General features: G+C 34.3%; 1 long non-coding RNA gene across 1 annotated transcript; it reads left to right on the forward strand.

Annotated features, from left to right (window-relative positions):
• The first annotated feature begins 4,063 nt into the window (after positions 1 to 4,063).
• On the forward strand, positions 4,064 to 22,048 carry LOC140603503 (uncharacterized). Its single transcript, XR_012006492.1, has 2 exons — positions 4,064 to 4,146; positions 21,633 to 22,048. It is a non-coding gene; the product is annotated as an uncharacterized lncRNA (long non-coding RNA).
• The last annotated feature ends 2,254 nt before the right edge of the window (positions 22,049 to 24,302 follow it).

A 24,302-nucleotide genomic window follows, 5' to 3' on the forward strand; every position in this document is an offset into this window, starting at 1 on the left:
ACTATATTGAATTTAAAAAAAAATCCAGTCATAAAAAACAACATAGTTCCATTTCTTTGGATCTCAGTTTCTTCAACAATGAGTTCTGTAGCCTTATAATTTTTGACTTCAAAATGGGTAGTACTGAAGGAATTCAGTAGTATTCCTGGTTTTTAAGCCATTAAACATCAGGAGAGAAAATTGGGTTTCCACCAGAATGTGAAAGTTTGGGATACAGATACCATTCTGTGATAGACAGTTTTGGGTTGTCTGTGCCATTCAGAATGAAGCTGTCCTCTCAGGAAACTCATGTCCTTCCTATGGCATTACATGTATAGGACCCTAGCAATTGCACTGGTAAATGATGCAAATGATCGTACTGTCTGACCAGGAGTATTGGATCCAGTATATGCACCTGGACCAAATCAGAACAATCAGATTTTCTTCTGGTGTCCTTATTTGTGTCTGATAAACCTCCTCTGTGCAAATGGGCCTATAACATGTGAATCTGGAATCCTGGATCATTTATTACTCTGTAGGTTGGAAAGCCGAGAAGAGGGAGAGGGGGAGGGAGAGAGGAGGAGGTGGAGGAAAGGAGGGAGAGAAATTCATTTTATAAACCACAAAGAGCATACAACATTTTAGAAACCCACATTTTCTAGAAGGTGAGGTCAAAAGATGAGGGTTGGAATTGTGAGTCTACTTATTAAATTCTCTCTTTTCTTTTTTTTTTTTTTTTTGCTTTTTTCTTCAATTTTAATCCATAATAGTTTTTTGAGATGCAGAAAGGCATAGTTTGGTGACAAAAGCAGTAGCACAGGGACACCTGGGTGGCTCAGTGGTTGAGCGTCTGCCTTCCACTCAGGTCGTGATCCCAGGATCCTAAGATGGAGTCTGACATCAGGCTTCCCACAGGGAGTCTGCTTCTCCCTTTGCCTGTGTCTCTGCCTCTCTCTATGTATCTCTCATGAATAATAAAAAATAAAAATAAAAATAAAAATAAAAAATAAATAAAGTATTTTTGTTTTTTAAAAAAGAAAATACCAATAGCACATATGCTACAGATTTCAGGAAATCACTGACATCTTTCATTTTAGCCAATGATCTATATAGAGTCATCATCAATCTGAAGTAGCCAGTTCTCTCAATACAAGTAATTCAAATCTGCTGAATAAGAGGACTATAACAAAAACTTATAAATCCTTAACATGTGTTTTATTCTATTGTAAGGATATTACAAATAAAATAATTATTCCAAGGACATTTCAAGTTTGTATAATCCTTATAATAATCCTGTGAGAATGGGTAGCATTATCTATCCCCATTTTTAGATGAAGAAACTGAGTCACAGTGCTTAAGTAACTTGCTGAAGGCCAACCAGAACGAAGCACTGTTATTTTCACAAAAGCTGAGTCCATGATTGTAACCATTATCCTGTACCTAATCTCAAATGAAAGGACAGATCTCTCAACAACTTCTCAGCCCAACCCCATTGTCTATATGTTTTCTAAGGCACAGTATTGATCATCCCTTTTTTTTCTTTGTCTGCCACTTTCCCACATTTACTAGCTCATTTCTAATGGAACTTGGATGTGCCAAAGCTTCCCAAATCTTAAAACAAAATACATAATTACCTCTATTTCGCTTGTTTTTCTAACTAGGCAACTTTTACATTCTCTTCATGCTCTCGAAAGCTAAACTTGTTAAGAGAATTGACTACACTTATTAACCTTTTCTTTAGAGTTATTTATTCCCAAACACATTCCAAGCTGCAAATGTAGTTGCAACTCCTCCAAAAGATTTTACTTCTAAGTTCATTATTGCCCTTTTGTCACTAAACACGATAAGATTCTAAAAAATCCTTTTTATCTTGACATCTTAGTAGTTTTTAACACAGTGAAGGTTTTTGTTCTCTTGGCTAAACTGGTTTCCTTGTCTACTTCTTAACGACTACTTTTCTGCCACCTTTGCTGGCTTATCACTTTAAAATGAGCTTGTAAATTGTAGAATTATGTGCATTTTTGGCATTACATTTGTTGAACTTAATTGCCATTTAAAAATATTTTTTAAATGACACTAGTTTGGCAGTAAAACAAAATGAATAATGTGAATGCAGAAATGCATGTGAATAGCAATGTGGCATGAATTTGATAGTACAGCAAGTACAAGTCAATGGAGGACTCACTGCATCTCCAGATTTACTTGCAAAGTAACAATGAATTTCTTTATGATCTGAAAAAGAAAGATACTAACAATAGATGAAGATGAGTTATATTTTGTTACTGAGTTCTGTGCACAGAAATTGCCTTTCACATGCTAAGCTGGAAATTACTGGCACCAAAATTGTAGAATGGAGTTCAGTGACTTGGAAGAAAATTTTGGAAGCAAAAATAGAGTGCATTGTAAGAAATCTAAGAGCATTAGCATTTCTGATAACACAGAGAATGACAATATGTATGTGTGTGTATGTGTGTGTGTCTGTGTGTGATGACATCAATACCACCAAGGGGAGGCTGATTGTGAATAGAACACATTTCTAGGAAAACACTATTCAGTTGATTTCACTTGTATTTATTTTTCTATGTATGACCAAGAGTGTTTATATGATGGAATCTAAGTAAATCTTTAAAAATATTTTTAAAAATGTAAATAATAAAAAAAGCATTGCATTGTAGTTTATTAGTTTTTTCATAGTAATACAAAATAGCACATTTTACAATCAATAATATTTCAGATTAGATTAAATATACTATCATACTGTATATATTGTGTGATTATTTGATTTACTCTCCATCTTCTTTTCTAGAATATAGACTCCATGAGAATATGGACTCTATTGTTTAACATTCTATCCCAGGTCTGCAACAATTTGTGGCACATAAAATGCGTGAATTTCCTGTCATTCAAAAATATAATTAAAGATGCATTTTATGTGTTGGTGCCCCGAGGTTCCTGGTGACCAGAGGCCTCTGACTTTGGCACAGAAGGCAGCTTTTGCCATTGTTATCTGTGAACATTTCAAGTTCTACATACTGTGATATAAAAAGGGACTTCCTAAAGTAGAAGTTCATGGAGCCTACCTTCTGAGTTTAAACCCCATCTTCAGCCAATTCTCACAATCCCTCGAGCACTTCTAAATTTTCATAGAACTCTCTTCATTGCTCAGTTTGGTTTTGCAATTTTGGGGGGGTTTTCTTCAGTTATTTAGAGTCTTTTCCCACCTGCCTCTAGAGAACCGTCAATGTCATCTCATTGGAGTATTCATATCCCTGTTAATTCTGTTCTACCTACTTAATCTTTCTGGCATAATGCTATCCTCTATTCATATACGTATTTTTCTTTCTAGTATGTGAGCACCACAAATATTAGGGACATTAAGATTATATCTGATTGGATTCCGGATAGAATGATAAGATTATTTGGTCTGGCTCTTTAATTATAACCTTAAAATCATGCTAATAATATATTATACAGCACAAACTTGTTAAGGTTAAAATCAGAAGTTTTGACCATTGCATGCATAAAAAATCAGTTAACTTCCAAATATTACAGAATAGTCGTATAGAAACCAAAAATGTTACACTAACTCCACCTTTACCTTGTCTTCCTAAGTTTTACCAGCCTGTGAGCAGATAAGAAATTACACTGGCAGCCTATCCCTAGAGCAGATGGAAGAACGTTAGTGCTCAACAAAGGCCCCTGCCTGGTATTTTACAGAGTGTTTCACATTTTCTTGCAAACAAGTCTGCTCCCACCAACTGCCACCACCACTGCTGCTGTCTCCCTCTGGGCATTGGCACTAATCTACTCATCTTTACATTCTCCATTTGGGCCTCTCTGAAATGTATTGCTGCTTTTACTGGGTACCAAAATCTCTTGCCATGAGCTATGGTCACCCAGCCAAATGCCTCTGCTTATGTACAAAGGTCTGAATGCCAAATGAACTAGGTGGTTTGGAGGAAACTGCGAGAGAGCACTGTGTAATCCTCTGAGTTACACTACATCAGGTTGGAGACAAAGAACTGCTATAAATATTTTAGTCAAATAGCTTTTAACCTTTTAACTTATCTGTGTCTTCACAGAACTCCAAGGAACTAGGATGGAGGACACATTGGAACAATTAATATTTCAGAATCACCAGCTCCTTACTGGAAAAACTGGCTGTATGTAAGTAGGTCCAACTCCCTACGGCTGGCTTCTTTTTTTTTTTTTTTTTTTTTGCTAATGATGGAGTGTCCTAGAAGGCTCCTCAGCCACTTCTCTTAGGTCTGCCCCAACTGTTCCTAGAATATCTTTACTGCTAAGACTCAAGATTGTCTCCTGCTTAGAACTTATAATTACAACATGGAAAATGCACAATGCTAGCTGATTGGGTGATACAAAAAGTTTGTTTATCTCTTCTTTTGTGGCTTATATTCTAATTGGAAAAAATTATCTTAAAACTAATTTTGAAGGAATTCTAAAATGTCAACTTTGTACATCATTTATGCTTTCCTTTTTACCAGGAAAGATGGTTTTCTTTTGACCTGATGCTGGGGTTAGCCTTGAAATTCCTTTAGTTAAAAATGCTTGCTGTAGCTAATAGTGTCACTCCATAGTGATTAAGACTGACATAAGCTTCTGTTTTGGGTACAGGCTTGTTTGCAGATGCTCCCAAGTTCTAATGACAGTTCTCCAGTAGATTCTTAATGTGGCTTCAGACCAGTCTCCCTTCCTGTACTGAGCTCTGCCTACAAAACTGGGCTAAGGGCCTTCTGAGAATTATTTACATTTCATTCAGGGCTTAGAAACAGTATTGAAGAATAACACATTCAACAATACCATCTCTTTGTTATGTAAAATGGTAGTTTTTTTGGAGCTAAAACAAACATAGCCAAGCTTAACCAGGGAAAGCATCCCTTACCAATTTTACCTATAATGCCTTTGATACTTTATGCTAAGCAAATTCATATAGCTAAGCACAGTCAGACAGCTAGTAGCTAGAAGGGAAATAATCCCTGCCTTTTATATGGAATGAGACTATCATCCTTTCCAGAGAAATCATTCCTATTAAGTGGAAATTTGTCTCTTTAGAACAATGTGTAATTTTCTCTATTATTTGACATGAAAGAATGTTAAGGGTGATATTTTCTCTGTGAGAAATAGTACCCAAATGAAATTATACAGTGTTGGCAATTAACCCTATGTGCCTATATAATGCTTAAAGAGCCTTTGATACAGTAAAGATATATAATTCATTTTTTCCCAAGAATGGCCCAGAATAAACAATACTGAAGGACAAAGTTGGAGGACAGATTATATCTGACTTCAAAACGTACTATAAAGCTGCAGTAATCAAGATAGTGTGGTATTGGTGAAAGAACAAACAAATCAATGGAACAGAATAGGGAACTCAGAAATAGACTCACATGAATGAAGTCAACCAATCTTGACAAATAAGCAAAGACAATATGTGGAATAAAGATAATTTTTTTCAATAAATGATGCCTGGGGGATCCCTGGGTGGCGCAGCGATTTGGTGCCTGCCTTTGGCCCAGGGCGCGATCCTGGAGACCCCGGATCGAATCCCACGTCGGGCTCCCGGTGCATGGAGCCTGCTTCTCCCTCTGCCTGTGTCTCTGCCTCTCTCTCTCTCTCTCTGTGACTATCATAAATAAATAAAAATTAAAAAAAATGATGCCTGGAACAAGTGGACAACCACAAGCAAACAAATTAATCTAGACATACATTTCCATCCTTCACTAAAATGACTTAAATCACAAACCTAAATGTAAAATGCAAAAGTATGAAACCCCTAGAAGACGAACATTGGAGGGACGCCTGGGTGGCTCAGTGGTTGCGCATCTGCCTTCAGCTCAGGGAATCATCCCGGGGTCTGGGGATCCAGTCTCACATTGGGCTCCCTGAGGGGAGCCTGCTTCTCCCTCTGCCTGTGTCTCGGCCTCTCTTTCTGTGTCTCTCATGAATAAATAAATAAAATCTTTAAAAAAAAGGATTAACATTGGAGAAAACCTGGATGAAACTGGTTATGGCAATGACTTTTTAGATACAACACCAAAGGCACAATTCATTAAAAAAATTTGATAAAGTAAAATTCATTAAAATTAAAAATTTCTACTTTGTGAAAGACAATGTCAAAAGAAGGAGAAGAAAAGCCACAGACTGAGAACAGATATTTCCAAAAGACAAATCTGATAAAGAACCATTACCCCAAATATGCAAAAATCTCCCTCTAAAACTTAACAATAAAAAACAACCTGACTAAAAAATGAGCCAAAGATCTTAAGAAGCACCTCATCAAAGAAAACAAATAATATGAAAAGATGTATCATATGTCATCAGGGAAATGAAAAGTAAAAGAATGTCATACTACTACACACCCATTAAAATAGCCAAACTTCAAAACACCGACAAGACCAAGTGCTGAAGAGGATTTGGAACAACTAAAATTCTCATTCATTGCCAGTAAGAATGGAAAATGGTATAGCCACTTTGTAAGACACTTTGGTGGTTTATTACAAAATTAAATACACCCTTATCAGACAATCCAGCAATCACATTCTTTGGTATTTGGTTAAAAGAGTTGAAAACCTACGTCCACACAGAAATCTGGACATGAGTGTTTATGGCAGCTTTATTCATAATTGCCAAAACTTGGAAGCAATCAAGATGTTCTTTAGTAGGTATATAGATAAATAAACTGGTTTATTCAGATAGTGGATTATTTTTCAGTGCTAAAAGAATTGGGCTATCAAACCCTGGAAAGCCATGAAGGAAACTTAACTCCATATTCCTAAGTGAAGTAAGCCAATCTCAAAAGGCTACAATATTATGATTCCAACTCTATGATATTTTGGAAAGAGCAAAACTAAAGAAAGAGTAAAAAAATCAATGCGTTGTCAGGGGTTGGGGACAGGGTTCAGAAGGGATGTATAGGTAGAACACAGAAAGTTACTAGGGCTGTGAAAATATTCTCTATGATACTATAATGATGGATAGTTATCACTACACATTTATCCCAAACCATAGAATACGTAACACCAGCAGTGAACCATAATGTAAACTATGGACTTTGAGTGATTATAATATATTAGTGTAGGTTCCTCAACTATAACAAATGTACCACTCTGATGGGGGATGTTGATACGGGGAAAGGCTATGTGTGCCTTGTTAGGGGAAGGGGCTATATGGGGTATCTCTGTCCCTCTTCTCAATGTTACTGGGAAGCTAAAATTATTCTAAAAAATGAAGTCTTCAGGATGCCTGGGTGGCTCAGTGGTTTCGTGCCTGCCTTCAGCCCAGGGCGTGATCCTGGAGTCCTGGGATCAAGTCCCATGTCGGGCTTCCTGCATGGAACCTGCTTCTCTCTCTCTGCTTCTCTCTCTCTGTATCTCTCATTAATAAATAAATAAAATCTTTTAAAAATATGAAGTATTCTAAAGAGTGAAAAGAATTCAGATTTCAATAATAAAACTTACCAACAATATAGTATTTTGTATATTTTGGATAATGGTTCTTTTTTTTTATGGATAATGGTTCTTTATCAGATTTATCTTTCTTCAACTAGCTAGCAATCACTTAAACAGAAAAAAATATATACAAGTAGAAAATAAGATAAAACAGTTACACACACACACACACACACACACACACACAGATATAAAGTGTTATGAGAGCTAAAAACACCAGCAGAGTTTTTCAGCCAGCGGTTCCAGGGAAGAGGGTAGTTTTAAAATGATTTTAAAGGCCTGCAATAATGAGATTTTAACAGGTTGGAGAAAAAAACTTCTAAATATAAAAAAAATGATTTTTGTCAAAGACGGGTAAAAGAATAAAATGCATTTAATGGAGGAGAGTTTAAATAAAGTATGTAAATGAAGTGGAGGGTCTCCTGGAAAGCCTTGCTGATGTTTCAAAGTCTGTAAAAGGCTGTATCCTTGGGGAATTGACTGGGGTTCCTGATATGAACTCAATATTGCAGATCTTGTATCCTGATGCATGTGAGCATCAAATGTCTTTCAGGATAGAGTCACACTATCCAACCTCAGAGACTGATAAATAGAATGACAACATATTAATGATAAATAGAAAAATCACATGAATGATTAAGTCACATTCAGATGACCAGGATATTTTCTACTTACAAGCAAAACGTTTATCGTAATGGAAATTGCAGTCTGAAAATGGCTTCATTAACATGGGCTCATAGGAGTTAGACTTGCTTTCCTAATTAGGTGCTATTAGCAGCAACTCAACAGAGTGATGGTCTCACCAGTGGGCTAATACTGAAGTCCTTGGCCAATACTTTCAGTCCTTTGGACAGTGGTTGACAGAGAGAATCGGCTTATGGTATTTGCTCCTCTGATTTTTTTTCCCCTTTCTTCCCCCATCTTTTCTCTGAAAGATGGGTTCTTTGTTTAGTTATGTTAGTTCTGTCAAAAGGAATATAGCCCATGGATCCTTCCTCTCCTTTCTGCTGATGTTCCTATTATTCATTTTATGCTACCGTTATGGTTTGTCATTTGAAACTAAATTATTTACTTTTCATCCTCTACCCTTTTCCAGGTGTCAAGAACTACATCGTACACTTACATGTTTAACACATGTCTTTTTTTAATATATGTCTTTTAAATGCAGGTGAACTTATTAATGGTTTATTTTGAAGGTATTAGATGTTTTCAATTCAACTTCATATTTCCTGATTTTTTTCACTGTCACTTTCTAACAAATAGCTGCTGAGATTCTTTGTTCTAAGATAATGTCTAAATACTATAACATGACAAAAGAGAATGACAAATGTATAGGATTTATCCATTTAAGCCCATATAAGGTATTGATTCTATATATGTTTTTAACATGTACATTCTAATAGAGTGGTGGAAACTGATTTAGGGATGACATGATGGCCTTAATTGTAAAGATCTCTAGGAAGTCACACATTTCTGTTCCTTACATTTGGACAGGTAGTAAAATGATTTATTTTTATATTTAGGTTTCCCTTGTCTGTTCTTTATTTTTATTTTATTTTATTTTTGAATTATGTTTTTCTTCTTGGTACTTTCTTTTATTTCAAGGGCCCTCAACCATTTTTTTATAGAGAATTTCTCTCTCTAAATATTTTTAGTCCCCCCAAATCCACATACAGCTATGTAGCCCATATTTTCATTTCATAATAGTAATTATCATATGCTGAGTGCCTACTTTGTGCCAGATGTTACATAACTGTTTTATGAAATATGAAACTACATTTGTTTCTTTTTTTAAATGATTTTATTCATTCATTCATTCATTCATTCATTCATTAATGAGAGATACACACAGAGAGAGAAGCAGAGACACAGGCAGAGGGAGAAGCAGGCCTGATGCAGGACTCAATTCCAGGACTCCAGGATCATGCCCTGAGCAAATGTCAAGTGCTAAACTGCTGAGCCACCCAGGGATCCCCGAAACTATATTTGGTTCAATCAAGTTGCTAGCTTGGTATTATGAACAAACGTCAAACACAATCTTTGTTCAGGAACTTAACTTTGTTATCATGCTGGCTCTTCTCCCTCATTGTATTCTCATGACTTGCTCTCTCATTTCATTTGGGTCAGAGTCCTTCTGGCCACACTATTTAAATGAATTCCTCTCCTCACTTACCCTATAATCTCTGTGTCCTTGCCCAGTTATATTTCCTACATTCTAAAACCTCACTATCTGATAAACACTGTATATGCATATATGGATATATACATATGTCTATCCTATCTCCTGCTCCAATAATAGAAATTCTGTGATGGCAGGTGTTTACATTGTTTTGGTCCCTACTGTTTTTACAGCATCATACCAGGACCTGGTACATAGTAAATTACAATACATGTTTTGTTGAGTGATCAAAGGAATGACTAATCCCCTAACTATAATTCAAAGAAATTAGCCCAGGTTACAGAAAAATTACTGTTGTCCATTAATGTGTTTTTCCCCATAAAAATAAAATGGATTTAAGTTGGTATACTTATGTATATAAAAATCTGTTACTTCACAATGTTGGGTCTGAAAGCTAAACTAAACTTTCATTACAAAACAATAGTAAAAATAATAACAAGAATGATCTTTGGAAGAAAAATAGCAAAGGTATTTAAGTAACTTGTTTGGACCAGGCATTAGATGAAATAATCTCTCTCTCTGTTGTCTTTTTCTCTGTCTCTCTGTTTCTGTCTCTTTATCTCTATGTCTCTTTCTCTTTCTTCCTCTCTTGATAGTTCTTCCAATTGAACGTACCTAGTATTCCTATGGGTGCCATTACATAGATTAGAAAACTAAGGACAAAAGTGAAGTTTCTCAAAGTCTATAGCTACTGAGTGGTAGCAGTTACTGAAATGTAACAACTGGATAGAAGAATTTGAGCTATGACACTATACCACGGCATTAGTTATCTTGTCGAGATTTGAAATGGTACCCACCTTATGCAAATATCTTCTGTTTATATCTTATAAGAGGAACTTACTCTTTAACTTTCTAGTTAAATGATGCAATGAGAAAGAGAGGAGAATTTGATAGATTTTCTTAGTTAAAAAATATTCATCATAGTTGAAATTATTTCTTTAAAGAACTATTTAGTTGTTTTCTTTAAAGAAGATACATTAGTGTTTTAGATTAAATGACCCATAAAACCCAAATAATTGCTGCTCTATATTAAAATCAAGTCTAGCAATTTTGTAATTAAACTTCTTTGGACTGGAGCTAAAACTAATTCTGCTTATTTCAAAATTTCAGACTTCTAATTTGATGATAATTTCTCAGAAACTTTTCAATTTCTCTGAAATTATTCTGATGAAAATAAGTCTTCAATTTATTTTATTATTTTATTTTATTTTATTTTATTTTATTTTATTTTATTTTAATTTTATTATTTATTTATTTTATTATTTTTCCCCTTACAGGAAGCAGACAACTTGCTAGCAGTTCAGCTAGGGGTGGGGGGAGTCCTTGTTAGGTATCTAGAATGATCCTACTTTTGTTTTTTAATAGAATGTTTAAGGAATAAAGGGATTAGGGGTTCAGGATTCTGATAGGAGGAGTTCTTTCATAAACAGTAAATGTGTTTTAGGTTCATTATTGTAGTTTTGTTCTTTCCAGCATCAATCTCATATTCTAGTGAGTTCTTAGGGACTAGGCAATTGAAATCTAGGCTATTTGTGTTACAATGGACCTTAGTGATATTTAAGTGTCTCTTTTTCATTATATAGATAAAGGAACTAGGTGACAAAGGGGTGAGTGATTTGTCCATGATCACACATCTAGCTAATGCTAATGCCTTTGATTTAAATTTTTCATCTTTATAGCAAAGAATTCAGATGTATTTCCTCTAAAGAGTTTAAGCAACAATCTTATTGCCCTGTTGCAAACTTGTCTATATGCTGATGGATTTTCTATATGCGAGCATAAAATATCTTAATGATGTATCTGGTTCTTTTACTTTATGACAGATATTCTATGATGATCCAAACTATAGAAATGCCATTCTTTTGGGAGGCCTTGATTACCAACAGTGGGATTTCCTCCTAACATCTTCTATGTGTTATTCTATTGTAGGATGAATATAAGGGAAGGTTCATTTTGGGGTACTGTTTTGCACATAGATTAACATTTAAAACTATTTTTATAATTAATGTACTTAGAATGTAGCTTCTTTCCTTTAGGAATTTTAGTTTTCCCTCAATATAAACTTATCATGTTGTTATTGGGGGGAAGGAGGTAAATGCTTTTTTGGAAAATAAATATTTGCAGGAGGGATTAGAAGAACACCACCATTATACTTGAAAAAGGGATACCTGGGTGGCTCAGTGGTTGGGCATCTGGCTTCAATTCAGGGCATGATCCCGGGTGCAGAGATCAAGTGCTGCACTTGGGCTCCCTGCGAGGAGCCTGCTTCTCCCTCTACCTGTGTCTCTGCCTCTCCTCTGTGTCTCTCGTGAATAAATAAAATTCAAAAGAAAAACTTGAAAAATAACTTAGAGGCTTTTATGCAAATATAGTTGTACTATTTTCTCACTTGCATGATAGAAAACCACATTTAAAATACTGGAGAAATTGAACTTCTATTTTAAAAAATATTTGTTTGAAGATTATTTCATTGATAACATTTATAATATAAACCGTGGGTTCATATGTCTTCTTTAAGACTTTCATGGTATTAATTTGTTTTGTTCAGGTTGAATAAACATCATATATATTTTTAGTATCTACAAAGTATAAGACAGAAAGAAAATTGGAAAAAAATATTTTTTTCTGTAACAGAGGTTTATGTTATAATGAAGAAAATAAAAACATACAAATAGGTGGCCTCAGCCAATATGGTCAACTCGACGAGCTAGGTTCATATCTCTATATAATCAAAATCTTAAGACTCTGCGGGATATATGTGTTTTTTTCTAAACTAATCTTACTCTCATGGGATTGGCACCCTGAAAGAAAAGAAAGAAGAAGAAAGAAAGAAAGAAAGAAAGAAAGAAAGAAAGAAAGAAAGAAAGAAAGAAAGAAAAAAAGAAAGAAGAAAGAAAGAAAGAAAGAAAGAAGAAAGAAAGAAAGAAAGAAAAAAAGAAAGAAGAAAGAAAGAAAGAAAAAAAGAAAGAAGAAAGAAAGAAAGAAAGAAAGAAAGAAAGAAAGAAAGAAAAAGAAAAAGAAGAAGAAGAAAAAGAAAAAGTTTGGCTTTCATGGGATTCCAGCAGAATCAAATAAAACTATGCCTACAAAGGTCCTGTATACCCCAAGGTCTGTGATACTCCCATGAAATCAAGAACTACTAAGTATGAGTTTATTATTAAAAGATACAAAAAAATAGAAGAAAAAAACACGACAGAAAGAGTTAATAGATATAACAATACAGAGACTAGACTTTAAAAATGGACCAAGGCAGCCGGAGTGGTTCAGCGGTTTAGTGCCGCCTTCGGCCCAGGGCACGATACTGGAGACCTGGGATCGAATCCCACATTGGGCTCCCTGCATGGAGCCTGCTTCTCCCTCTGCCTGTATCTCTACCTCTCTGTCTCTTTGTTTCTCATAAATAAATAAATAAATAAATAAATAAATAAATAAATAAATAAATAAAATCTTTAAGAAAAAAAGGGTCTGTTACAATACAAAAGAATAAATTAAACAAAAATAAGAGGGTCTGGCGGAAAAATAGCAGCTCTGAAAGAAAATAATTGAATCTCTAGAAATGAAAAACATAGTCGTAAGAAAATGGACCAGTAAAATAATGAAGTCTTTTACAGAAGACTTGGTACTCATAAAGATTTCCTCAGAGATAAGGGATAAGAGATCTATTAAGACAAGTTTTAATATCCATTTTATAGGAATTCCAGAAACAGGGAATGAATGGAGAAGAGGCACAAATGAAAAATAAAATGGTTTAAATCATTTTATAATAGAGAAAAGACATGTGTTCTCAGATTGAAAAATCACTTCTAATCCTAATCAGGGGAAATAAAGCCAAACATGCGGCCAAATACATAGTAATAAATTTTCAGAATATCAAAGTTAAATATATATTTTTAATAATGAGGAAACACAGAGTCCAAAAAATGGAAAGACTCTGACTGCTTGTAGGCTTATCATGAGCAACAGAGACCTGAAGATATAGTGAATCAACCCAGAATTCTATAATAAACTAAGCTTTCATTGAAAGAAAGAGTGAATTTTCATCTTTATAAAAACTAATAGAATTTATTACTCTTATTTTTTTTTCTAAATAAACCACTGAAGAGAGTCTGCCAGCAAGAAACAAATCAAAGACAAAAAGAAAGATTGTTACACACAAACAAGGGTAAACAAGTAAAATATTTATCAAAACTAATTTAACTATGATCTTTAGTAATAATACTATGATTATAAATATTATAGAAAAAATAAATAGCTCTAAGTTAATATCCATAATGCCCTGGAGAATACAGACATATCTGCAGTATTGTTTTTGTTCAGGATAGGAACAGAAAAATTAGCTAATGTTGAATATTACTAGGTTAAGTATTCATGCTAAGATATTTATATGCAGTCAAATAAATAAAGCAAAATGCATGTAACTTTGAAACCAATTAAGGACACACGCACACACACACACACACACACGCATACACAGAGAAAAGGAAAATAGATTTAATCAAATAAAGGGTGAGAATTCTGAAAATTAATGCAAAAGAAACTTTTGGTAAGTAGAGGCTACAAAGTAAAATTAAAGAAAAAAGTGTATCCTTTGGGCACCTTGTGTGGCTGTCAGTTAAGCGTCTACCTTCAGCTCAGGCCATGATCCCAGTGTCCTGGGATCCTGCTCTCTGCTTAACAGAGAGACTGCTTCTCCCTCTCACTCTGTGCTTCCCCTGGCTCATGCTCATGCTCTCTCTCTCTCTCAAATAAATAAAATCTTAAAAAAAATTACTTATTTATTCATGAGAGACACAGAGAGAGAGGCAGAGACATAGGCAGAGGGAGGGAGAAGCAGGCTCCATGCAGGGAGCTCAGTGCGGGACTTGATCCCAGGACTCCAGGATCATGCCCTGGGCCAAAAGTAGGTGCGCAACCACTGAGCCACCCAGGCATCCGAATAAATACAGTAATTATAAATAAATAAATAAATAAATAAATAAATAAATAAATAAACAAACAAATAAATATCCTTAATAGCAATTGATATAAATAAATTAATATACTTCCTTGTATTAGAACCAACATTGATAAGAGTGTAATATACATTATAACTGCTTTACATGCAATTGCTAAAGGGAGGAAGTCAATGTGGAATACTTCTAGGAAGTAGGATTTTATCTTAACTTCAATAGAAAGGACAGAATTTGCTTGGGCTATATTTGAAATGTATATGTGAAATGGATACTCTAGCCAATGTAAAATAATCTAAGAATATCTTAGGGTCAAAGTGCAAAACATATTTGTTGTATTACAGGAGAGGTAGTAAGCACATTACTGTATCTGAAGCAAAATTGTATGTGATGGAGAGATAAACAGGATTCCTTTTCTGTAGGAATTGGCATTAGAAGATTAGAATCATTGGTGGCAATAAGCTGGAACCAGTAGCAAAGTTGAACTAAATTTGTATACTGAATAATGTGGAACTTCGTGTAAGTTTCTAAAATTATCTAATCTACAGTCCACTCCTCTGGAAAATGAGGAAATATACATTTCATAGTATATTTTGAGTATTTAGTCACATAATTTTTGCTAAGAGCTGAGTTTATTATCTGGCAAATGTTAGAAAATCTTAACACATTATTTTTATAATGTATTTTTTTTTTTTTTTGCAGCGTACTAGTTGAAACTCTCCATGCTTTTTCCTTTAGAGGGGAGGGGAATGGTGTTTTCTGATGGTAGACAGAAAGGCTGGCTGAGAATGAGATCAATAGATTTGTGTGTTAGGAATTAACTCTAGACACGTTGTCTGCAGTAGATTGAACCACTAGACTGAGTGCTCTTGCAAGGGAGCCTAGTTCATTCTTGCGTCTGTAATTCACTACAATGTTATCACATAATAAGTGATTAATGAATATTTTTTATTAAAAAGAAGTATATATAAAATAAGACAAAAAGAGGACATTCTCCAAGACGCAATAGTAGCCCTCAAAATATGTTTAATATTGAAGTGCAACATTATGGTAGTTAATAAATCAAACTAAATGAATGTTACTTCAAAGTGTTCACCTGTGGTAGGCACTAAGCACATTCATTCAAGTATTGAAAAACCACAAATTCTTTCTAAGATTGTTATACAGAATGGAAAATCCTATCTAATGTTAATATATAACTATTCAGTCTCCCAGAACCTTTTATTTTGGAGGCAGAGGAAATAAAGATATGCTGCTGAAGCAGTAGTTTTTAACACACACCTCTGGTTTTCTAGGAAGTGCATGGACATGAATAATTTAAAGGGAACAATTGTCCAGATCCTCAACTTTTATCTGTGCTGTTTCCTAAATTAGTCTGCTTCTGATCCTCGGTTTCTTTTCCAAACTCTCCTTTCACAAGAACTCATTTCCCATTTTAACAGAAAAAAAAGGAATATTTTTCATCTATCAATGAGACATCGCCATAGGGGAGAAAAAAAAAAGCTAAAAAATCTTTTAAGAAAGCAAACACAGACAACTGAAAAAGCTTGAGCCATTAGAAGAGCCCTGTGATAATAACATGCCTGTAAGGATATTAAATTGAGTACATCGTGGTGATCTATGGCCAAAATGTTGGCACAGTTACATATTTGTGTGTGTATGTATGTATGTATGCATGTATTTATCTCTATCATTTACCATTTGTTACCTATCTTAATATTCAGAAATAAGATTAGGGAAGAGTGACTTTTCTGATGGACATTAAGCCTGACTTGGTTGATTATTTTAATGACTGGGCTTACTTTATCACCAGGTCAAATTGTGCATGTTTTCAGGTATTGGACAAGCTAGACCTGTAGCTCTAAATACTTTCATGAAAATATATGTAAATTGTATGGGCAGTAATACACAAAAGTCAGGAATACATACTTTGCACATATGAAACTAATACATTTTAGATGAAGCAGAGTTTTGTAAAGAAAATAGAAACCACTCCATATATTTTAAGCAGAATTGGAATTGAGCAAAGTAGTTTACAGGACCATTAAAAGGGATAGATGATGTAAAAATCAGGAAAACCTCCACCAGGTTTCAGATTCAGATTCAGATTCACTCATTCATTTTTGCAATAAGAAATTGCAAAAATCATAGGAAATTACACTAGTAATTATAGTTTTCTACAGTATTAAGGATGTTGGTTTGCAGGGAAATGTGTTGAATTTACCTAAAAACCTGTGGCTACTGCAGCCTAAATCTCTGCTACAGAAACAGTAAAAAGGCCTCTGCCCTCCTGTTTTTTCATCTTGTGCAAATGGATCTTACTGGCAGAATGTTTCTCAGGACTCTGTTACCAAATACTTTTAAAAAAAATGTAATTCTAAAGCTCCCAACCTCTGTGATGGAGCAAAGAGAATGAGAGGGGGGCAGGGGCAGATATGGTGCTCACTTGCTAACATGCAATTAGGCACAGTTGTTAAATTTTAAAATGTGAGTCATGTACTTCTTTTTCATAAACCCTTTAGGGATTAAACAAACAAGAACTTTGAAGGCTTGTGTACTAGAGTCTTAATCAGCTTGGGGTGTGATAACAAAATACCGTAGATAGACCAGGTAGCTTAAAACAACATACATTTATTTCTCTCCGGGTCTGGAGGCTGGGCGGTCCAAGGTTAAGGTACAGGCAGATTTGGTTCCCGGTGAGAACCCTCTTCCTGGCATATAGATGGCTACCTTCTCACTGTGTGCTCATGTGGAAGAGCAACAGAGAGTGCTCTGGTCCTTCTCCTTCTTATATGGGCACTAATCCCATCTTGAGCGTTCTACTTTTATGGCCTCATCTAAACCTAATCACCTCCCAAAGGCTCCACCTTCAAATTCTATCAGGTTGGGAGTTGGGACTTCATCATGTGAACTTTGGACATACACAAATGTTTAGTTCATGAGATGGGATATTCTCTATTATCATTCTCTACCACACTTCTGGTGTCTGCTATGTCCTCTCAAACACTATTTCAAGTGTGCCATTTTCCTTATATTTCAATTTCTGGCTCCCTGACATGACCTCCTACTAAATCCTTTAGTATCTAGAAAGTTGTCTTAAAATTCAAACCTATCACAATTATGGGCTTGACCCGGAGTTTACTGAGTTACAATTGCTTGTCAAAGCATAGTTTCTTGTTTATTTCCAGTGATTTCTGCACAGTTACCAATAAGCGATATCATACTTTCTGATATATATATGTGTGTATATATATATATATATTCATTTGAATGTTATTTTTTAAGTAACAAGTTAAAAAGGACTTATGTGGTATACAGTCTTAAGATTTTCTATGGAGGTGAAATATGTGTAACATATGTGTAACATAAAATTAACCATTTTAACTGTGTAATTCAGTGGCATTTAGCACATTCAGATTGTTGTGCAACCATTCCTTCTACTTTCAGATCATTTCATCATCCCAAAAGGAAACCCCATACCCATTAAGCAGGCACTCCCTATTCTCCTCCTTCCTGGTGCCTGGGAGCCGCGGACCTGATTTCTGTATGGATTTACCTATCCTAGATATTTCATTACATGGAATTATACAATATGTAGTCTTCCATCTTTCACTTAGCAGAGTTTTTTCAAGTTTAATCCACATTGTAGTATCAATACTTCATTCCTTTTTATGGCTCAGTATTTCATTGTATGGCTCTACCACATTTAGTTAATTTTCTCGGTTGATGGACATTTGGGTTGTTTCAACCTTTCACTACAGAATAGTGCTGCTATGAACATTCATGTATCTGATATGTGTTCATATTGAGAAAACCGTCTGCTATGTCTGAACTCCTTATAATTCTACACTGGATGCAGAAGCTGCTGAGAGGTACCTGTTTTATAGATTTTAAAAATAAAATTTTTATAGATGTGAATAAAGCTACAAACCAAAGTCAAACCTGATAGATAATATTTAGCTAAAGTGTTAGCTTTATATCCGATTGCTTTGAAATTATGAAGAAGTTGTCTTTTAATAGCATTTTGTTCAAAACCTTTGGTAAGTTAATAAATAATAACAACAGTGGAAAAAATAACACTAATCGTATGCTTAATATATACGCAGTACAACATTAGATCTTTTGAGTTACTTATTCTTCACAATAAACTATTATTATTGGAGGTCACTGAGGTAGAGAAAACTTAAATAAAATTTAAATAACTTACCCAAATGTCATAGCTAGTGAATGATGAATTCTGAATATGAATCCAAGGAAGATGGTTCCAGAAACCAATCTCTTAAACTTTACATTTCTTTTTTGCATTTTTTTCTTTTTTCCGTTAAAAGTCTCAATCTCTCTCCTTTCACTTAATCATGTGTAATAAAGCAGTATTGATTTGATCTCATTTGGTTATTAGTTCTTGACCTCTTCCACAGACTTCAATCTCCTTATCTCAAAATAGCAAACCCCGAAATTGTCTGCAGTGGCATTAGACTACCTTTATGATCTGGCTGTTGGTGGCATCATCCATTTTTCCCTTCACATATTCTGCTCCTTAGGCCTTTGCATTATCTGTTTTCTCTGCCTACAGGAAATTTACTTAATTTAAACCCTGTTCAACTGTCAGTTCCTCACAATGGCAGTCTGGGTGAATCTGACCCAAATCACCAACCACTAATCTACCCTATAACCATGTAAGCTCCCTCAAAGGAGGGACTGTTTTTTGTTTTTTTGTTTTGCTCATTTTTATTTTACGGATGCATTTCTAGTGTAAACTATTATGTGATACGAGTAAGACATGTACTAAAGATCTGAACAAAGAGCTTCGCTGAATGAGTTCCATGGGAGCTCTTGTGGATATTATCTGACTTCACAACATATTTAAGGTATTCAAGGCATTCAGCGTATCTTCTCTAGCATTAAAGTACATTCTTGGTTCAACCTTCAAAGATGTGACTACCTCTTTTTGGATGAGGTTTTTGTTTTGGTTTTGGTTTTGTTTTCCCCATGGAATATATCATATAATGCAGTTGGGAACCTGACACACTGACCCTCTACAACTTGTAGACGTTTATCATCACAGGACCTGCAGAGGTTAGGCTCAAGTTAGGATTCTGCTGTAAAGCTAAGATAGATACAGAAAAGCTGTTTCTTAATTTCTTAAACTTTTGAAACTTTTTATTTGAGATTGCTTCAGAGGAGTTGTAACTTGCTAGTATGGTTCACTTAGAACTGGCATCAAGAGTAGTATATTACCTGCTTCAGGAAGCCAAGGCCTTGGGCTTTGAAATCCGGGTGAGAGGTACATTGGTCAGGTACATACAATTGTTCTTGCCATTGGTTGGCTACTGGTTTTAATTATATGGATCTTTCTTTTGTTTGCTTTTTGTTTATTTGTTTTATTTTGTTTATTTTTCCTAACTCTAATTATATATATTCTAAATTGTTTCTTTGTGAGAAGAAGCACAGATGACTGTTTTTCTCTGTGTCACATCTCTGTGTAACTTTTCTCCTTATCCTTTAAGGTGACCATAGTAACTTGGTCCTTAAAGTATGATGAGGATCCTACTAAGTTTAATCTATCCTGCTTCAAGGAACCCAAAAAGGTTCTAATTCCATCCCTCTCAAATAATAGAAGGAAAATCCAAGTTGAACATTAATATCTATTTTTATTTTTATGTACTCACACAATGTCCATGAAGATGTATTATCAATGTAGTGTGTTTTGTTTGTTTCTTTTCCCCTAAAGTTTGATCTGTGGATTCACTGGACCAGAATTACTACAGGTTCTTGTTGCTGAGCTTCATCATAGACTTAAGGAACTGGATAATAGACCCAGAAATCTAGCAAACTTCTTTGTGTATCTCTTTCATGGTAAACTTGAGAATTATTGATCTGTGGACATATGACTATAAGATTTTAAACATAGTTTTTGGCATCTTAAAATTTGCAACATGGTTTGCTAATATTCCATACTTCCAACTGGAATTATTTAAAAATGCATCTATTGGTATTTGAAATCTGCATACCAAAATACAAGTTTTATTTCTTTTGTATTTGTATTTTTTTTCCATTTTGAACTCAAAATGCTCTATTTTTTTCATTGGTATATTGGATTGAATCTTCATAGATTTTATAACAACATTTCTTATCAAACGGTGGCAATTTTCATCTTCACTATATGGGGATATAGAATATATTTATGGTGCTACATTGTATTGTTTTAGACTACTAAACATTTCCTGTGGAACAATAAATTGGTAGACATCAATCATTATTCATTGTAGAAAATTCAATATATCATTCAAGAAGATGACATTCTTGTTTGGATGGTATAGACAAATTCTAAGAATAATCTTCTCTCATTTATCATCATCTTGAAAAAATATTACAAACTCATATCTCTTACCCAATCTATAGTATGTAGCAGCATGTAAAATATATCTCCAATTTATTTGGATGCCTATATATGTCACATGTTTTGATATATTGAAGTAATATCCTCTTTTTTATTTGTAAACCTATGGCTTGGGTAATTTTTTGTATATATTTGACTGTTCTATTGAAAGAATTTCATTCAGTCTCTTTTAATATGTGGTTAACATTGCTGGTACACTCCCTCTTTCAGTGATATTAATATTAAAATTAGCAAACAAAGGGCATACAATTGTAATAACAAAAGTCACTTTCTAAGATTATTTTGCTGATACCAAATATATCTAGCACTTTTAATAATATTAGTGATCATTGGGTTGCGCTTTATTAGATATATGAGGAGAAATAGGCCTGTTGATATGGTCACAGACAACTTAAGGCTTGCCAATCCAATTTACTTAGAACTAATATAATATTTTTCAGGCTCGTTACTTCTAAGAGTGTTGGCTATCACGGCCTGAAAATGTCAGATAGATAAAAACTATAGAAATATTTTTTAACTACTTATAAGCATAGAAACTAGTTTTTCTCCCTAAAAAAAAGCAAGCAATTGCTTCTTTCTCTCTTAGTAGCTATAAAAAATTACACACAAGCTGCCCTCAACTATCAAGCTATTATTATTCTCTCTTTCTTTCACAGAGGCAGAGGTGTTCCTCAACTCCCTAGACTTCCAGGAAGAGATATAAGTTTCATCATGTTGTCTGTTACATGCCCAGCCCATCTACCTCATGAGTGATGGAAACTTTTTGTTCCAGCTGCAGAAATATTCTTCAAATAGTTTGAGACATTACATACTATAATTAAATTGCATTATATTGCATTATATTTATTATATAATAGATTGTTTATAAATCACCATTGTGTCATATCAGATTTTAATAGAAGCTTGATATCTGAAAAAAAGCACTGTAGTAATACTCCTCAGGCTTTGATGCTAATTCCATTTCTTTGGGAAAATGTTTTAACTTCTCTGCATACTAGTCCTATCTTTCAAGACTTGTGTTGGAAGAGAATGTATCTTAAAGAACTATAAAAAATAATTAGATAACTTATAATATTGTGTTTTATTTTATTAATTAAACATTTGTATTTTATATTTTAAGTTACTTCTATAGTATTGAAACACTTTGAATTATCTCAAATTGCAGCTAGAATTGCATTTGGTTATCACAGATAGCTCTAGTTAACACGGTTAGCATTTGAATCCTTATAGATTTAACTTAACAGTCCAGTGATGTTTTATGAACTGAATTTCCTTGTATATTTATGATTCAATCAATCTCACGGATTCTAAAAGTGCTTTTGTAATTTTACATGAAGTCTTTCATACTGACCCTTATAGTAAGACTCACAATTTAAGAGCGTTAGTTCACATGAATAAAATATAGTCCATAAAAAATCATCTCTAAGATAAATCTCCCATCTCCCTTACGCTAATCATCCCACAAAGGAAAAAAAAAAAAAAGATGCTCACACACCATAGTAAAATAAAGCATATTTAAGGGGCATTATGATAACTTAAAATGAGTCTTCAGGCTATAACAATATAAGCAACATTTACTATATTAGTCATAACCATGCTTGAAGTTATGTGAAAAAAGGGACATTGCAAAGGCTTGGTATCTATGATGGTACATAAAATAAAATGGTTATGTCATAACTTGATTTTGAAATTCAAAGAGAAGAAAGAAGGAAGTTTTAATACATAGGGCATTAAAGTTAGTTTGGTGTCAATAGGAGCAGAAGCAGAGATAGAGAGTCTGGGGGAATGCAAAACAAATAAGCTGATTAGAGAGGAATTTGTACTTTTGTCATTAGAGTAGGGAGAGAGGAGTTGGAAAAAGCCTCATCAGGTGAAACAGCTCCAGATAAAAGCACAAGCTCAGTTGCTTGCATGTACTTTGTCTTGAACACATTTCTTTCCTGTCTTTCCCAGGAAAGCTATTATAGGTAACTCAGCATAGCCAGGCCACTTCAGAGGAAAAGCCAGTCTTATATGTAGTATCACCTTGTTGAAAATGGTGAATTTAGACAATTAGTAATTACTTCCTGTTTCATTTGTTCCTAGTTTTTCTATTTAACTGCAAGATATAAAGAGAGTCTTTGTAGAAGTATAATCAATTAAGAATAAGGTAGTTATGAAATTGTTACCTAATAAGAACTACTTTTGGGGCATGAGGGTGGCTCAGCAGTTGAGCATCTGCCTTTACAGTCCTGGGATCCAGTAAAGCATCGGACTCCTCACAAGGAACTTGCTTCTTCTGCCTAGTGTCTGCCTCTCTTTCTGTGTCTCTCATGAATAAATAAACAAAATCTTAACAAAAAAAAAGAGAGAACTACTTTTAATAGTGGAAGAATATATGAAAGTAATCATTTTTTTCATTCTACCTGCAAAAACCTCAGTTTTCTGTATTATATTACAAATAACTTAGGTGTGCTCATGTAAATTTAAAATCAAAACTAAATATTATCACCTTGAGATCTCTTGTAAAATTCCCTAAGACCAATTTGTTTGTTTCCCACAGGTAACGAGAGTCTTTATTGAAAAATAGTTGGAAGATTGTTAAATATTTATGTTTTACATTTTAATTATTATGTATAGTTTTAATCTACAGCATAGGTTGGCAAACTTTTTCTGTAAATGGCAAAATAGTAAATATTTTGGGTTTTTCAGGCCCTTTGGTCTCTGTTAGTATTATATTTTGTCACTGAAGCATAAGAACAGTCATAGGATGTAAATGATTCAGCATGACTGCATTCTAATAAAATTTTATTTACAAAAGCAGATGGAGGGCTGGGTTCACTTTGTGAGCTGTCATTTATTAATCCTGGATGTACAGAATGTTTAAATTAATAATATGAAACACAGCTACATTTTTGCCTGTAAATCTTAAATTCATAGAAGAATTCTCTGAGCCTTAGAATTATTCTCTATTAGACTGTTTTCTCCACCAGACTATGAATTCCTTGACAGTAAGGACCCTGTCATAGTCAACTCTGTGTATATATAAAATGACTTGGATGAGAGTTTGTATTTCATTGAAAGACATTTTCCATTTTTAGAAGTTTTGTGGGGCAGCCCCCGTGGCTCCGTGGTTTAACACCGCCTTCAGCCTAGGGTGTGGTGTGATCCTGGAGTCCCAGGATCCAGGCCAATGTTGGGCTCCCTAAATGGAGCCTGCTTCTCCCTCTCCCTGTGTCTCTGCCTCTCTCTCTCTCTCTCTCTCTGTCTCTCATGAATAAATATATAAAATCTTAAAAAAAAAAAAAAGTTTTGTGTCTATCTTTTTAGATAGTATCTCAAGGATC

Source organism: Canis lupus, chromosome 14 (assembly GCF_048164855.1).
Source record: "Canis lupus baileyi chromosome 14, mCanLup2.hap1, whole genome shotgun sequence".
In the NCBI taxonomy this organism is placed as follows: Eukaryota; Metazoa; Chordata; class Mammalia; order Carnivora; family Canidae; genus Canis; species Canis lupus.